The sequence below is a fragment of the Orcinus orca genome, chromosome 1 (assembly GCF_937001465.1).
Source record: "Orcinus orca chromosome 1, mOrcOrc1.1, whole genome shotgun sequence".
Taxonomy (NCBI): Eukaryota; Metazoa; Chordata; class Mammalia; order Artiodactyla; family Delphinidae; genus Orcinus; species Orcinus orca.
Window position 1 is genome coordinate 153849731 of NC_064559.1, and position 18789 is coordinate 153868519.

An 18789-nucleotide genomic window follows, 5' to 3' on the forward strand; every position below is an offset into this window, starting at 1 on the left:
ACAATACAGTCTCCTCCTTCTCTCTCCTTATTCATTTACAGATTTCTGAAAGTTGTTTCATACTCTTCAAATTCCCATTTGTTAAGGTGTAGGGTGCCAGACTGGGAGCATACGGGTCTGAGGTCTCCAAGCTTGGCCACTGTGTGACCTGGGGCAAGGCACCTGGCCACATGCTCCTCCCTTTTCTCCTCTCCTCTAAAAAGGGCAGCACTCTCAGACCACACAACCTGTGCAATGAATTCACCCTCCGGCCAGGAGAACAGCAGGGCCCCTTTAATATGGCATCCTTGTATTTCTCCTTCACCCTGGATTCCAGGCAAGGCTGAAGGCAGCCTGTTTTCAAACTGTTTAACTCCCAAGAGAGGAGGAAAGCCTGCCTTCAAACATAGCTTGCTGCCTTTCCCCAAGATAAGCACTCCCCCAACCAAGAGTCCCTGATTATCAAACATGTCAGCATATTCTAAGAATCCTGTATAAAATAAGCAAACCAGTCCTCCGGGAAAACCTGAGGGACTGCTTTGAACAAAGTGAATGAGCATTAATGCATAAATGGATACATCCTCATTAAGCTGCAGAGGCCCAGAATCACTGGGATGGTGACCTCTATGCAAAAGGTGCTGCACCTCTGTGGATGAGGGGTCACCAGGGAGCTTAATTCTCTACCCTCTGCGGAATAGTCACCCCCAACATCTTTATATTCTCATGATGATACCTGTAGAATCAAGATCTTTTTTTCTTTCTTTCCTTTAATCTCTCTTTCCAAAGTAGTCTTGAGTCCCTGCTATGCACTAGATACTCTGCTTACTGACAGTTACATAAAGAAAATTAAGACATGCTTCATGCTTTCAAATAACTTATATGTCGGTCGGAAAGACTAAAATATAAAGAATTCTATAATACATTGCCAGGCTAACTCTGGTTCCTCTGTTAGTACGTTGATAGCACTTAGTACTTTCCCTTCACTTATCATAAGTCAGTAATTGTATCTGTGTTCTCTATTAATTAATATCCACCCTCCCTCACACTCCTTCACAGTGTAAACTGTGATGCTTTGAGCTAACATACACTAGTACTTATTATATACAAGACACTGCTTTAAGTGCCTTACATATATCAACTTTTAATCTTCACAACTACTTCAAGATAAATGTACTAAATATTATTCTCATTTTACAAATGAGGAAACTAAGACACAGAGAAATTAAGAACTAAGTAATGTGCCTCAGGTCACGCAGCTGGTAAGAGTCAGAGCCAGGTCTTCAACCTAAGCAGTCTGGCTCCAGACCTCTGCTCTCAATTACTAAGCTCTGTATTAAAGGGATGATACCACGGCTCTTTTTAAGGTAATAGATAAGTATGTGATACAGTCTAGACAGATTTCCTTGTCAAATTATTAAATTTTGATAATGCAGATAAACTTCATTTGTCTGGAAAATTCATTCCTATGGAATCCCTAGTGTCAAATCCAAGTAAGTGAGGTATTGGGTTGTATACAAAAGAAGAGAAGGGAAACGGCAGTACTTAGATCAGACTAAGGAAAAGAACATGCACTGCAAAGCAAGTCTATTTGTAGAACTGAGAAATGTTGCTACCTAAAAGCAAAGAACTATATACACTGTCAGATTTCTGACTTGATCTAAATTTTTAATTATGGAATCGAAGAAAAATGGCCTACTAGTTCTTAAAGAAAGAACCCCATCCTGACTGCTGTAACAGCCCAATCCATTCATCCATGGGCAGCAGGCATTTCTCTGATAGACTCTTATCATCTCATAAGTTAAAAGAGCAAAATGTCTATCAAAAATAAAAGTTAGTTTACTTTATGCAACTAGGTAATTTAAAGACTTACTAGATTTCAGGGCTTCCCTGGTGGTGCAGTGGTTAAGAATCCACCTGTCTAATGCAGGGGACATGGGTTCGAGCCCTGGTCGGGAAGATCCCACAAGCCGTGGAGCAACTAAGCCTGTGCGCCACAACTACTGAAGCCCGCGCACCTAGAGCCCATGGCCCGCAACAAGAGAAGCCGCCGCAATGAGAAGCCCATGCATTGCAATGAAGAGTAGGCCCTGCTTACCACAACTAGAGAAAGCCTGTGTGCAGCAATGAAGACCCAATGCAGCCAAAAATAAATAAATAAAATAAATAAATTTATGGAAAAGAAAGACTTACTAGATTTCAAAACTGTTTAATTGTTCTCTGCCTTTTGAAAATAAAACATGAAGACTTTCTATCTTGATGTGTTAAATTCCTGTTGGTAATTTAAAGCATGAGATCACACCAATTAGGTTTCAACCCCAGCTCTCTTACTAATTATCTACAGAGATTTGGACACGTAATGTAGTCTCTCTGGTCTCAGTGTACTTAGCTGAAAAATTAGGAGACTGAATTAGATGGTTTTTAAGACTCTTTCGCTCTCCTCTAACATTCTGAGATTTGGTGATATATTTTTATATCAGCCTGTTTATGTCTTTGTATAATGTTTTATTTCCATGCAATGATGTTAGAAAATACTCATGTTTGACTCCAGTTCAAATTCTTTCCATGAACATTTACTATAATAAAAACACTAAATTCACTTACAAAATAAATTTGGAGTTAGGGCCAGTGTTCAACAGAGTAAAGTGGTTCCCAGAGCATCAATAAATAGATGGGATAGGGACATCAGCTGTAGAGATTGCTAGTGTTTACAAATACCAGTGCTCTGTTTTTCTTCTGGGCACATGGCTGGACCACATCCTGCAGTTAGTTGAAGCCATGTGTCTACACTTCTACCAAGGGAATGTGAACCTATGTGACATGAGCCACTTCTGGGCCTGAAACTTAAAAACCTTCTTCGTGCATTCCTCGTTCTTCCACCCCATCCACTGGCTAAATAGACAGAATTTGGAAAGTGGAAAAGAGGAGCACAAACTCAAGACAAAAGCAGCCTATGCTCCAGAATGACCACATACAGCAGAACACTACTGGATTGTTACATGAAAGAAAAATGTTTATTGTGTCACACCACTGAATTTTGGGCAATAGCCTATCCTAACCAACACATCACCCTTTTAGATTTTTATCCAGGTGAAACTGGGTTATGATGAGCCTCTGGTTCAACCTCGAAGGGAGGCAATGTCACAGAATGGTTAGTCTGAGGACTGTTTCTGGTGAGGAAAGATGAATATTTTTGTTGGGCATCTTGAATCTTTCTCCCTTGTTTATCCTATGATACTACTGGGTTCTGTTTTGTTTTGTTTTGTTTTTCGGTAAGCGGGCCTCTCACTGTTGTGGCCTCTCCCATTGCGGGGCACAGGCTCCGGACGCGCAGGCTCAGCGGCCATGGCTCACGGGCCCAGCCGCTCCGCGGCACGTGGGATCTTCCCGGACCGGGGCACAAACCCGTGTCCCCTGCATCGGCAGACGGACTCTCAACCACTGCACCACCAGGGAAGCCCAATACTACTGTTTAAATATCTTATCCTATCATCTTAAAGGTCACCCTAGTTTTGCCAGTGCTCCTACTGCACTTACAGCACGTCCCTACAAAACGCCACTTCTGCTGCTCACTATCCAAGTCGCTCCATTATCCAAATCTCCTCTCTAGTAAATGCAGCTTAGCCGTTCTTCACTTATTTTTTATTTGTCATTTTCTATAGCATTAATTCTAAAACATTTTCAGTTTCTAATCTGTCACATTATTGACTAATCTTTCACCTCAGTCAAAACTGAAAGCTGTCGGACTTCCCTGGTGGTGCAGTGGTTGAGAGTCCGCCTGCCGATGCATGGGACACGGGTTCATGCCCCGGTCCGGGAGGATCCCACGTGCCGCGGAGCGGCTGGGCCCGTGAGCCATGGCCGCTGAGCCTGCGCGTCCAGAGCCTGTGCTCCGCAACGGGAGAGGCCACAACAGTGAGAGGCCCACGTACCACAACAAAAAAAACAAAAAAAAAACTGAAAGCTGTTTAAGAAACCTGTTTGTGTACTGATCTGTTTCTCCTTGGCGTTCCATGAGTTTTTGCTTCATGTATTTTGAAGGTCCATCATTAGGTGAATATCTGTTTAAGATTGTTATGTCCTCTTATTGGAATGACACCTTTATCATTATGAAGTGACATTCATATTCCTGGTAATATTCTTTGCTCTGAAATTTACTTTGCCTCCCTGCTCCATTGCCTGGAAACTCTCTAAAGACAGTAAGCTGGGACAATGGCTGGGTTTGCCTCATTTGGTTCCCGTCTTTCAGGAATTACTGTCCTTTGTTGCTTGTTGCCCAGTGTCTTTTTTTTTCTTAATTTAATTTATTGATTTTTGGGTTGCGTTGGGTCTTCATTGCTGTGCGCAGGCTTTCTCTAGTTGCGGCGAGCAGGGCCCACTTTTTGTTGCAGTGTGTGGGCTTCTCATTGAGGTGGCTTCTCTTCTTGCGGAACACGGGCTCTAGGTGCATGGGCTTCAGTAGCTGTGGCTCTCGGGCTCTAGGCATGCGGCCTTCAGTAGTTGTGGCTCACAGGCCTAGTTACTCTGTGGCATGTGGGATCTTCCTGGACCAGGGCTTGAATCTGTTTCCCCTGCATTAGGCAGGTGAATTCTTAACCACTGTGCCACCAGGGAAGTCCCACCCAGTGTCTTAAAACTATTCCCTCTTCTCTTATATTTTAGCCAGTTTTGGGTTGTTCCAGCCAAGAGGGTAAATCTGGTCCCTGTTAACCCAATCTTGCCCTGAAGGGAAAGTCACTAATGCTTTTATTTTTATTTATTTTTTTAAATCAATATTTATTTATTTACTTGTTTGTTTGTTTATTTTTGGCTGTGTTGGGTCTTCATTGCTACATGCAGGCTTTCCCTCATTGCGGCGAGCAGAGGCTACTCTTCATTGCAGTGCACGGGCTTCTCATCGTGGAGGCTTCTCTTGTTGTGGAGCACGGGCTTTAGGCGCACAGGCTTCAGTAGTTGTGGCATGCAGCCTTCAGTAGTTGCGGCGTGTGGGCTTCAGTAGTTGTGGCTCATGGGCTCTAGAGCACAGGCTCAGTAGTTGTGGCACACGGGCTTAGTTGCCCCACGGCATGTGGGATCCTCCCAGACCAGGGCTCGAACCCATGTCCCCTGCATTGGCAGGCAGACTCTTAACCACTGTGCCACCAGGGAAGTCCCACACTAATGCTTTTATATATCAACTCATTTGATCCTCACAGAAGAACCCTATGAAGTGAATCTTATTATCCTTTTTTAGAGCTGAAAACAAAAACCAAAAATCCTGAGTCTCAGTGAGGTTACATAAATGGTCTAAAGTTACACGGTTACAAAAACCAATTAAAATATATGGAATGGGTCAAGATTTTGGTGATAGTTGCATATGGTTTCTGAAACTAAAATTAGGCACATGCTATAAGATTTTCTTTTATTTGTGAATTTATTTACATGATGAATCTCACAAAGATTTATAAAATCAAAATACATTTAAGTACATATGTAGTAATTTGTCTTACCTGACAATAGCTACAGTATATGAAATGAGGTCTATCTCAGAAAATCTGGGCTACGACTTCAAAGTATGAGATGAGAAGGATGATGAAATATTATAGCCAGTGGGACTGGACAAAGGATTAAAGTTAATAACACTATTTCAGGTAGGAATTGGACCTGCCATATTTAAAAAATATCCTTCAAGCCAAGAATCCTGAAGCAAATGTCTTTAGTATTCATGGAAGAGTTTAAAAGAAATAACTGGAGTGTGTGTGTGTGTGTGTTTTTTTAAGGGGTGGGGGACCTACTTTATTTATTTATTTATTTATAAATATATATTTTTTTATTTTTCAGCTTCTTTCCCATTACAGTTTATTACAAGATATTGAATATAGTTCCCTGTGCTGTACAGTAGGTCCTTGTTGTTTATCTGTTTTATTTTTTAGTCCTAATCTTATTTTATTTTATTTATTTATTTATTTTTTTACAGCAGGTTGGAGTGTGCTTTTTAATTCTTGTTTTCTTTTGCCTGTTGGAATATAATGGAAGTAAATCATCAGGAACGACTTGGGAGGGGCCACCCAAAACAGATGATCCAATTTATGTCACAAGCATAGTCTTAGGGCTCAAATGCCTCAGTTTAGCAATGTTCTCCAGTGGGTTCAGTGGGAACAATGGGAAATCCTAGTTCAAAGATTCCTTCTTCTTTTAAAGTACATATCATCGTGTCTGGCACATCAGATGCCCTTTAGCAAACGTGCATTCCATCCTTTCTCTCCAATTAGAATAGATCAGACCAAACACTCTCTGTCACAAAGGAAGCAGCAACTCAAGGACACCCAGGCAAGGCTGCATGAGGAGGCTTAATTTGTTTTTATATTGGAGATCCTTCCATTGACACTAATTAATCTCGCCCCCCAACTTGGAGGGCTAGCAAACGTCTTTTAAAATAGCTGCAATAACTCACTCCCTCTTGCGAGAGCACCGGAATCACAACTAACTGCTGACCAATCATCGAAAGGAAGACACTGGAACTCACAAAAAAGATGCCCACATCCAAAGACAAAGGAGAAACCACAATGAGATGGTAGGAGGGGCACAATCACAATAAAATCAAATCCCATAACTGCTGGGTGGGTGACTCACAAACTGGAGAACACTTATACCACAGAAGTCCACCCACTGGAGTGAAGGTTCTGAGCCCCACGTCAGGTTTCCCAACCTGGGGGTCCGGCAACGGGAGGAAGAATTCCTAGAGAATCAAACTTTGAAGGCTAGTGGGATTTGATCACAGGACTTCGACAGGACTGGGGGAAATGGAGACTCCACTCTTGGAGGGCACACACAAAGTAGCGTGCGCATCAGAACCCAGGGGAAGGAGTGGTGACGCCATAGGAGACTGAACCACCTACCTGCTAGTGTTGGAGGGTCTCCTGCAGAGGTGGCGGGTGGGTGTGGCTCACCGTGAGGACAAGGACACTGACAGCAGAAGTTCTGGGAAGCAGTCCTTAGCTGAGCCCTCCCAGATTCCGCCATTTGCCCCACCAAAGAGCCCAGGTAGGCTCCAGTGTTAAGTTGCCTCAGGCCAAACAACCAACAGGGAGGGAACTCAGCTCCACCCATCAGCAGACAAGCAGATTAAAGTTTTGCTGAGCTCTGCCCACAAGAGCAACACCCAGCTCTGCCCACCACCAGTCCCTCCCATCAGGAAACTTGCACAAGCCTCTTAGATAGCCTCATCCACCAGAGGACAGACAGCAGAAGCAAGAAGAACTACAATCCTGCAGCCTGTGGAACAAAAACCACATTCACAGAAAAATAGACAAGATGAAAGGGCAGAGGGCTATGCACCAGATGAAGGAACAAGATAAAACCCCAGAAAAACAATTAAATGAAGTGGAGATAGGCAACCTTCCAGAAAAATAATTCAGAATAATGAGAGTGAAGATGACCCAGGACCTCAGAAAAGGAATGGAGGCAAAGATCCAGAAGATGCAAGAAATGTTTAACAAAGAGCTAGAAGAATTAAAGAACAAACACCTAGAAGAATTAAAGAGCAAACAAACAGAGATGAACAATACAATAACTGAAATGAAAAACACACTAGAAGGAATCAATAGCAGAATAACTGAGGCAGAAAACCAGATAGGTGACCTGGAAGACAGAATGGTGAAATTCACTGCTGTGGAACACAATAAAGAAAAAAGAATGAAAAAAAATGAAGACAGCCTAAGACACCTCTGGGACAACATTAAACACAACAACATTCGCATTATAAGGGCCCCAGAAGGAGAAGAGAGAGAGCAAGGACCCGAGAAAATATTTGAAGAGATCATAGTCGAAAACTTTCCTAACATGGGAAAGGAAATAGCCACCCAAGTCCAGGAAGCACAGAGAGTTCCAGGCAGGACAAACCCAAGGAGAAACATGCTGAGATACATAGTAATCAAACTGACAAAAATTAAAGACAAAAAAAATAATTGAAAGCAACAAGGGAAAAATGACAAATAACATACAAGGAAACTCCCATAAGGTTAACAGCTGATTTCTCAGCAGAAACTCTACAAGCTAGAAGGGAGTGGCATGACGAATTTAAAGTGATGAAAGGGAAGAACGTACAACCAAGATTACACTACCGACAAGGATTTCATTCAGTTCAACAGAGAAATCAAAAGCTTTACAGGCTTCCCTGGTGGCGCAGTGGTTGAGAGTCCACCTGCCGATGCAGGGGACATGGGTTCGTGCCCTGGTCCGGGAAGATCCCACATGCCATGGAGCGGCTGGGCCCGTGAGCCATGGCTGCTGAGCCTGTGCGTCCGGCAGAGGCCACAACAGTGAGAGGCCTGTGTACCGCAAAAAAAAAAAAAAAAAGCTTTACAGACAAGCAAAAGCTAAAAGAATTCAGCACCACCAAACCAGCTCTACCACAAATGCTAAAGGAACTTCTCTAAGTGGGAAACACAGAGATGGAAAGGACCTACAAAAGCAAACCCATTACAATTAAGAAAATGGTAATAGGAACATACATATTGATAATTACCTTAAACGTGAATGGATTAAATGCTCCAATCAAAAGACACAGGCTCACTGAATGGATATAAAAACAAGACCCATATGTATGCTTCAGACCTAGGGACACATACAGACTGAGTTTAAGGGGATGGAGAAAGATATTCCATGCCAATGGAAATCAAAAGAAAGCTGGAGTAGCAATACTCATATCAGATAAAATAGACTTTAAAATAAAGAATGTTATGAGAGACAAGGAAGGACACTATGTAATGATCAAGGGACAAACCCAAGAAGAAGATATAACAATTATAAATATATATGCACCCAACATAGGAGCACCTCAATACATAAGGCAACTGCTAACACCTCTAAAAGAGGAAATCGACAGTAACACAATAATAGTGGGGGACTTTTAACACCTCACTTACACCAATGGACAGATCATTGAAAGAGAAAATTAATAAGCCAACACAAGCTTTAAATGACACAATAGACCAGATAGATTTAATTGATATTTATAGGACATTCCACCCAGAGACAGCAGATTACACTTTCTTCTCAAGTGCGCACGGAACATTCTCCAGGATAGATCACATCTTGGGTCACAAATCAACCTCAGTAAATTTAAGAAAATTGAAATCATATCAAGCATCTTTCCTGACCACAACGCTATGAGATTAGAAATCAATTACAGGTAAAAAAATGTAAAAAACACAAACACATGGAGGCTAAACACTACGTTACTAAATAACCAAGAGATCACTGAAGATTTCAAAAAGAAAAGCAAAAAAATACCTAGAGACAAATGACAATGAAAACACCATGATCCAAAACTTCTGGGATGCAGGAAAATAAGTTCTAAGAGGGAAGTTTATAGCTATACAAGCCTACCTCAAGAAACAAGAAAAATCTCAAATAAACAATCTAATGTTACACCTAAAGGAACTACAGAAAGAAGAACAAACAAAACCCAAAGTTAGCAGAAGGAAAGAAATCATAAAGATCAGAGCAGAACTAAATGAAATAGAAACAAAGAAAACAATAGCAAAGGTCAATAAAACTAAAAGCTGGTTCTTTGAGAAGATAAACAAAATTGATAAACCATTTGCCAGACTCATCAAGAAAAAGAGGGAGAGGACTCAAATCAACAAAATTAGAATTGAAAAAGGAGAAGTTACAACAGCACGGCAGCAATACAAAGCATCCTAAGAGACTACTACAAGCAACTCTATGCCAATAAAATGGACAACCTGGAAGAAATGGACAAGTTCTTAGAAAGGTATAACCTTCCAAGACTGAACCAGGAAGAAATAGAAAATATGAAGACCAATCACAAGTAATGAAAGTGAAGCTGTGATTAAAAATCTTCCAACAAACAAAAGTCCAGGATCGGATGGCTTCACAGGTGAATTCTATCAAACATTCAGAGAAGAGCTAACACCCATCCTTCTCAAACTCTTCCAAAAACTTGCAGAGGAAGGTACACTCCCAAACTCATTCTATGAGGCCATCATCATCCTGATACCAAAACCAGATAAAGATACTACAAAAAAAGAAAATTACAGACCAACATCACTGATGAATATAATGCAAAATTCTCAACAAAATACTAGCAAACAGAATCCAACAACACATTAAAAGGATCATACACCATGATCAAGTGGGATTTATCCCAGGGATGCAAGGATTCTTCAATATACACAAATCAATCAATGTGATACACCATATTAACAAACTGAAGAATAAAACCATATAATCATCTCAATAGATGCAGAAAACGCTTTTGACAAAATTCAACACCCATTTATGATAAAAACTCCCCAGAAAGTGGGCATACAGGGAACCTACCTCAACATAATAAAGGCCATATACAACAAACCCACAGCAAACATCATTCTCAATGGTGAAAAACTAAAAGCATTTCCTCTAAGATCAGGAACAAACAAGGATGTCCACTCTCACCACTATTATTCAACATAGTTTTGGAAGTTCTAGCCACGGCAACCAGAGAAGGAAAAGAAATAAAAGGAATACAGACTGGAAAAGAAGAAGTAAAACTGTCACTGTTTGAAGATGATATGATACTATACATAGAGAATCCTAAAGATGCCACCAGAAAACTACTAGAGCTAATCAATGAATTAGGTAAAGTTGCAGGGTACAAAATTAATGCACAGAAATCTCTTGCATTCCTATACACTAATGATGAAAAATCTGAAAGAGAAATTAGGGAAACACTCTCATTTGCCATTGCAATATAAAGAATAAAATACCTAGGTATAAACCTACCTAGGGAGACAGAAGACCTGTATGCAGAAAACTATAAGACACTGATGAAAGAAATTAAAGATGATACCAACAGATGGAGAGATATACCATGTTCTTGGATTGGAAGAATCAGTATTGTGAAAATGACTATACTACCCAAAGCAATCTACAGATTCAATGCAATCCCTCTCAAATTACCAATGGCAATTTTACAGAACTAGCACAAAAAAATCTTAAAATTTGTATGGAGACACAAAAGGCCCCGAATAGCGAAAGCAGTCTTGAGGGAAAAAAACACAGCTGGAGGAATCAGGCTCCCTGACTTCAGGCTATACTACAAAACTACAGTAATCAAGACAGTATGGTACTGGCACTAAAACAGAAATATAGATCAATGGAACAGGATAGAAAGTCCAGGGATAAACCCATGCACCTATGGTCAACTAATCTATGACAAAGGAGTCAAGGATATACAATGGAGAAAAGACAGTCTCTTCAATAAGTGATGCTGGCAAAAGTGGACAGCTACATGTAAAAGAATGAAATTAGAACACTCTGTAGCACGATACACAAAAATAAACTCAAAATGGATTAGAGACCTAAATGTAAGACTGGACACTATAAAACTCTTAGAGGCAAACATAGGAAGAACACTCTGACATAAACCACAGCAAGATCTTCTTTGATCCACCTCCTAGAGTAATGGAAATAAAAACAAACAAATAGGACCTAATGAAACTGAAAAGCTTTTGCAAAGCAAAGGAAACTACAAACAGGACGAAAAGACAACCCTCAGAATGGGAGAAAATATTTGCAAATGAATCAAGGGACAAAGGATTAATCTCCAAAATATATAAACAGCTCATGCCACTCAATATTCAAAAAACAAACAACCCAGTCCAAAAATGGGCAGAAGACCTAAATAGACATTTCTCCAAAGAAGATATACAGATGGCCAAGAAGCACATGAAAAGCTTCTGAACATCACTAATTATTAGAGAAATGCAAATCAAAACTACAGTGAGGTATCACCTCACACCAGTTAGAATGGGCATCATCAGAAAATCTACAAACAACAAATGATGGAGAGGGTGTAGAGAAAAGAGAACCCTCTTGCACTGTTGGTGGGAAAGTAAATTGATACAGCCACTATGGAGAACAGTATGGAGATCCCTTAAAAAACTAAAAATAGAATTACCATATGACCCAGCAATCCCACTACTGGGCTTATAACTAGAGCAAATCATAATTCAAAAAGACACATGTACCCCAAAGTTCATTGCAGCACTATTTACAATAGCCAGGTCATGGAAGCAACCTAAATGCCCATCGACAGACGAATGAAAAAAGAAGATGTGATGCATATATATAATGGAATATTACCCATAAAAAGGAACGAAATTGGGTCATTTGCAGAGATGTGGATGGATCTAGAGACTGTCATACAGAGTAAAGTAAGTCAGAAAGAGAAAAACAAATATCATATATTAATGCATATATGTGAAACCTAGAAAAATGGTACAGATGAACCAGTTTGCAGGGCAGAAATAGAGACACAGATGTAGAGAACAAACGTATAGACACCAAGTGGGGAAAGTGGTAGGTGGGGGTGGTGGGGGTGGGATGAATTGGGAGATTGGGTTTGACATATATATACTAATATGTATAAAATAGATAACTAATAAGAACCTACTGTATAAAAAAATAAATAAAATAAAATTCAAAAATTCAAAATAAAATAGCAGCAATATAACACTCCCTAAATGGGATTTTAACTAATGTATAATAATTAGTCTTATCATAACAGCATCTCTTTACCACATTCAGAAGAGAACCCTGCCTGTGTGCCATAAGTGGTGTTATTAGAGAGAAGAGAGTGTTTTTCCTGCCCATTCATGCTCCAGATGCCATTTAGCCACGTTCTGTGGGGACAATGGTCCTCGCCTTTCATAGAGTACAGATAGAAATGCAGAACTACAGCATTCAGAGATTCTGCTGTCTGCCACAGAATTCTAGTCAGCCCCATTTCTTTGAAAATGCATAATATTTCTGAGCAGAATGAAAACTTTCTTTCAAAAGAAAACTGCTTTCTGAGTCTACTGTAGCCCAGAAAGAGAGGTCAGATACGGAGAGCTGCCACAGCAGACCTGGCCTTTAGATAAAATGCCTTTTTCATTTGTTGAATGCAAAGAGAATTTTTGCATGAACCAAAACTTACTTAGTTGCACAAAAATCTAATTGGAGAGCTCATGTTGCCCTTGAACACAATAGCAGGAAAGCATCTGCTTAGACTCAGACCCTCTGCAACTTGCTGAAGCAGAAAAACCATGGGCTTTTGCACCATATAGACCTGTGTTCAAATTTTAACCTGCTGTGTAGGAGCATAGCCTCAAAGCCAATGCTATCCAATAGAACTTTCTTCCATCACAGAAATTTTCTGTATCTGTGCTGCCAAATAGAATAGCCACTAGCTACATCTAGGTATTGAGCACTCGAAATGTGGCTAGTGAAACTGGGAAACTGAATTTTTACATATTCTTAAAATTTTAATTCATTTAAATTAAAATAGTCACATGGTTAGTGGCTACTCTATTGGACAGCACATCTCTAATATAAGAACACTTTCTGCATCTTGCACCTCCAACCATTATGACAGAGTTACACCTCCCAGCACTAAGTTGGCCTCTTTGGGTTTTGGAGGCAGCACACACTGCACTCAGGAACATTGCTTTGTCTCATTTATCAGGTGAACTATAAGACTGCCAATTTCACATAGAACCCAGAGCAAGAGAGGGGTTTGCAGCAAGTTGAGGCTGGGAACCCGCCTGCCCACTCAGCTACAAACTAAAAGTAACAGTGGCAGATGAGAATGCTGAGTGGAGGACCAAGCAAGTTTCAATAGGAGAGTTGTTACATCGTCTCCTAGAGCTTGAGAGTAAGGCCATGGCTTTTACAGCAGAGAACAACTTTCTGTTTGAAAATCAACAGCTGGCATTCTATTGGACCCTAGGAGGGACTGAGTACTGCTATCAAGCACTATGTGACCAGAGCTGCCCATTATATCCTGGATATTGTTTAATTCACTGTGTCATAAATTCAAGCAGGTGCAACACAATCCATTATTCTACATAACGGATTGTGTTGCAATCCATTAATGTACAGAAACGGTACATTAGAGTTTGGGCTTAAGTGATTCGAGAAGGCACAAGTACATTGCATTAACAGCTCAGACTTCCACATCATCTGTCCCTATTGTATCAATACCTCTTCTAAAACCCAAACCTATAGCTCATGGGGAGTACCCTACAACCAACTGTCAGAAGAGGAATGAACTTGGGCTTAGTTCACAGATGGGTTGGCATGATATGTTGGTGCTAACTGAAAATGGACAACCGCCATTATAATTCCACTCAGGGGTATTTCTAGTGAACAATGGTGAAGAGAAATCCTCCCAGCGGGCAGATCTGCTAGCAGTACACTTGGCCATCCAGTGCTAATGGAGGGAGATGTAGCTTGAGGTACTTAGGCTCCTGGTTAATGGTTGCATGACTTGGCTAGTTGTTGAGAGGTCTAGAACAAATAACACTGGAAGGTTTAAAACAAGTAGTTCTGGGCAAGAGGTATGTAAGCAAATCTATAAAAGTAGGCACAAAGTGTGCAGATCCTTGTGTCTCACAATAATGCTCATCAGGAAGTATTCCCTGCAGAGGAAGCTTTCAATAGTTAAGGGAACAGAATGACTCAGTAGACGTTATTTTTCTCCTTTCCTTAGCAACCTAAAGCCTCATGAACTGTGCCAATCAACAGAGTGGCCATATGAAGAAATAAAGACACTAAATGGGTCTAACAGCATGTACTTCCTCTAATCAAGACTGATACAGCTACTGCCATGGTGAATATCCATCCAGTTTCCTAGGAGAAGAGACCAACTCTGAGCCATCACTATGGCACCATCCCTTGAGGCAACCTCAATTTTAGCAGGAGGTCAATTACAGTGGGCCACTTCTACTATGAAAAGGGCAGTGATTTTTGTCTCACTGGAATAGAAATCTACTGACAATGTTAGTTTTCCTTTCCTTGCACTTCCCTCAGCACCACCATCCAACCAATAGATGCCTGATCTATCAGCATCATGTTCCATACAACATTTCCTTGGAGCAAGATCCCTATTTATGCCAAAGGAAGAGCTACAATGGATGTACAACCACAGGAACCACTGGTCTTCAATATACACCCCTCACCAAGAGCATCTGTCTAGAAGAACACTGGAAAGCCGTGTTGAAGGTTAAGCTAAGGATTGATTGCTGTCCTCTAGGATGCAGGGTAAGTACTGATAAATGGTAGATACACAGTGATGCTTTATCCTACATAGCAAAAATAAATGCGTCTGGGAAGCACAGGGTCAAAATAGAACTGGGTTCTTTCACCATAATTTCTAAAACTCACAGAATTTGCACTTTCTGATCTTAGGTTCTACGAGATTAGAGATTGTGTTTCCTGGGGATCAGATAGGTAGAGTGGAATGGGAGCGTGCATCTATCAAATGACACAGAAAAATTCCTACTTAACTTGAAGGTATGACCTACCTGTTCATTTTGAGCTCCTTATACCAAGAAACATCAAGCAAAAAAAGGTATTAATGTCTTGTCAGGGGTAATTGATCCCTGTTATCATAAGAAGAAATCCAGAATTGCTGCTATACAATAGGGATAAAAAGGGATGTGTCAGCAACCCAGGAATTCACTGAGGTATCTCTTGGCGGTTTTATACCTGGCAAGTGATCAATTGTAGCAACCACAGCCTGACAAAAGGCAAGGCCACTATGGATACGTACCCTCAGAAATGAGGTCACTCCAGCAGGAAAGCAACTGAAGGGGAGGAAATTCTAGAATAGCTGGTGAAGAAGGGAGATTATATTTATTATACCCTTGGAATCAGTTGAAGCTGACAGCATGTTGTTTCCACCAAGAGAAAAGAAAGAAAAAGAAAAGAGAGAGGGGTCTCTTATTTCAGAATGGTAGCCAGATACAATGAGAGCACATGAGTTGAGGTGACTGGTGCAAGGGGGTGAATTGTATCATATACCACTTATGGTTGCTTCAGATTCTCTTGATCTCAGCTTTTTCTGTCATTGCCACACTTGTTCCAGAACCAACAGTCACTGTATTGACACAGTCTGGCTGGACACTAACTCATTTCATGTGGCCACAACCTAACAGCATTTGCCACATGTCTATTCAAAGCACATCTTGCCTCTTGTTTCAGATGATGCTGCGGGATAAGATGACATGGGACCACGTATGCTCAGCTCAGAAGTATCAAAGAATTAATATCCTAGGGAGCAAGCATTTGACTAATGAGAAATGGGAGCTAATGGATAAATTCTCCTTCCTTCTTTTCTTGGAAGGACTGACTTGAGAAGTAATTGTTTTCATAGTCTCTTAGAAGAAGGTCCCATGAATCAGGTAACACTGTCACTTGATACCACATATGGCCAGCTTGATAATGTACCTTTTTATTGGCTCTTCCCCCACTTTCCCTACCGTGCTCTCCTTGTTCCTCAGATCTGCTGCCCAGGATTAGGAGAACCCAGGTCAAGAGACAGTGGAATTACTGAGATTTTCTTGAAAAAAATAAAATCTCAGGTTTATAAAACCTGCGGGCTATGTTTAAACATCTTATGAAGAATAGAGTTAATAGGCATATTTTCACCACTTCAGGAGGTCAGCCTAACTCTTGCTTCCTGGTTGGCTGTCAATTTCAACTCATCCATCCTTTAGAACTGACCCAAGTCCTTCAGACAGCAGCACCAGAAGACATAGAGAGATACCCAGAAGAGGAGAGGGCCATAAAGAAAAGGGAATTAATATTAACTAAGCACTGTACCACATATACTCCATATATTATCTCAGCCAATCAGCCAAGGTAGGTAACATTATTTATTATCTCTATGTAAAATAGAGAGGAAGGAATGTAAGTTCAGACCAATACTACCCAATTACCAAGTGGCTGGGATCAAACTCAATTTTTTTCACTAATGTAATTTCTCCATATTAGATTCCTTTATTGAGAACCAGAGTTATATTTAGACATTAGCGTTTTGTGACCTCATTGGACCTAGAGAAAAGGAAGTTGGTATTTAGGGAGCAAAAAAACCCCAAACCCCACAAACCATCTTAGCAAAAGTAGAAGTTAAATACAGTTATACGTAAAAGAGAAAAATAAAAGAGAACAGAGAAAGTCAGAATCTTGGACGGCATTTGTCCAGACCAAAGTTTTACAAATATGTGATGCAGAACACATATGTATCAAAAAATTTGGATGTGTTACTAATTTTTTTTTTCGGTACGTGGGCCCCTCACTGTTGTGGCCTCTCCCATTGCGCAGCACAGGCTCCGGACGCGCAGGCTCAGTGGCCATGGCTCATGAGCCCAGCCGCTCCGCGGCATGTGGGATCTTCCCGGACCAGCGCGCGAACCCGTGTCCCCTGCATCGGCAGGCGGACTCTCAACCACTGCGCCACCAGAGAAGCCCGTGTTACTAATTTTTGATCAATATTCCAATATGTTTTGGCTATCACTAAAGATACTCTATTTGACAATGCCTGTCAGATTAAACATTGCATTACAGTGGGTTGTGCAACATGGTGTCCGGCAGAGCAAAACTTGCTATGAACCGGGAAGGACTGTATCACAGATTCAAGCAGGTGACAAAGAAAGAAGTGTTTAATGGAACACTTGAGAACATTGTCTTCTGTGTGTATAAGAAAGAGTAGTCATGATAGTTGATATTTCTATCAAACATCAACAGTGGTGCTGTGAGATCAAGGGAATGCTGAAAAAAATACTAAAATCTGATGCAACATTATTTTTTGTAGTTCAGACTGATCAGTAATGACTGCTGACTTGTTTACTGTTGTCAGATGAGTCTTTAATCTTTCAAATTGAGCTGCTAAAAATACCTTGAGTGTGAAAAGTGTGAGAACTGTTGTTCTAAGAAACCTATTTACCTGACCAGACTTGCCACCCCACCTAAGCTGAGAAACAAATGGGAAATTGCTGGTTTAATTGCTGGCTCAAGCAATTTATTGTGTTAAAAATGCACTTTTCCTTACTAGTACAACTGAAATGAAAATAGTGATAGTGATGTAGATATAGACTAGTGATATAGAGACCCACATTCATGGAGCTTTCTATCAGAATCAGCAGCATCTCTTTGAGCCAAGTGACCCACCTGGACCAAAATGACCCAGAAACCATGAAGGGGAGAACACCTCACTCACTGAGAATGTATTTAGGAAGTAGAAGAGCTAAAAGTCAAATTCCCTGAGCCTTGGGCAGTGATCACAACGTGCATTAGAAAGGACAAGAAAGAGCTGAAAAAGAAGAAAGCCAGGATTTTGCTTTGGCCTGCCTCTTCTCCCTCCAAGTGTTGGCATATGAAGGAAGCCTGCAAAGTGGAGAGAATTTCTTCAGTAAATGGCAGACCCCGCATCTGCTGAAGAACGGAGGTGAAGGTAGCCCCCCGCCAAAGCTCCAGAGTGGCTTTGAATGGTCAGCCAGAGACGGAGGAGGCCATTACTGGCCCCGCAGACCGGCTATTGCTCTTTCAGGAGAATCAGTGGCAGTTTTCTTTGCAAGATTGAAGGACAAGGAAACAAGTTACACTTGCTAAGATCCCTTCTTTCCCGTTTTATCAAGATTTGATGGCAACTCAATATGCAACACTGGCTTCCACGTTTGGCTCCTGATGCTGTCCCGAGAATAACAACCAACATTTGAAGGTGGGCCCATGGCGAAAAGGACAGGAATGTAAGGGCCATAAGGCCCTGGATGAAAACCATAACTCCACCACTTCCTGTTTAAGAAGTGAACTCTCTGAGCTGCAGATTGATCCCAGTTAAATGGGAAAATGATACCTGCCTTGTAAGAGTGTTATAAGAATGATTTTGTGTATAGGGTCCAGCTCTTAGATGGTACTCAATAAATGTTAATTCACTTGCCCTGACTGCAGTTAAATTCAGTCTCCTTTAATCCTCAAAACTCTACAAGGAATGCAGTCAGGTAC

At 40.9% G+C, this 18789-nt stretch overlaps 1 long non-coding RNA gene across 2 annotated transcripts in view; it reads right to left on the bottom strand.

Annotated features, from left to right (window-relative positions):
- Positions 1 to 18789, bottom strand: part of LOC125961470 (uncharacterized) — a 186349-nt gene that overhangs the window by 157534 nt on the left and 10026 nt on the right. Inside the window, exon 1 of one of the 2 annotated variants that reach the window (XR_007472221.1) lies at positions 6855 to 8120. The exons of the other annotated variant lie outside the window; for it this stretch is intronic. This is a non-coding gene — a long non-coding RNA (uncharacterized LOC125961470). Of the gene's footprint in view, positions 1 to 6854; positions 8121 to 18789 lie in introns of those variants that run through there. 2 annotated transcript variants of the gene reach the window in all.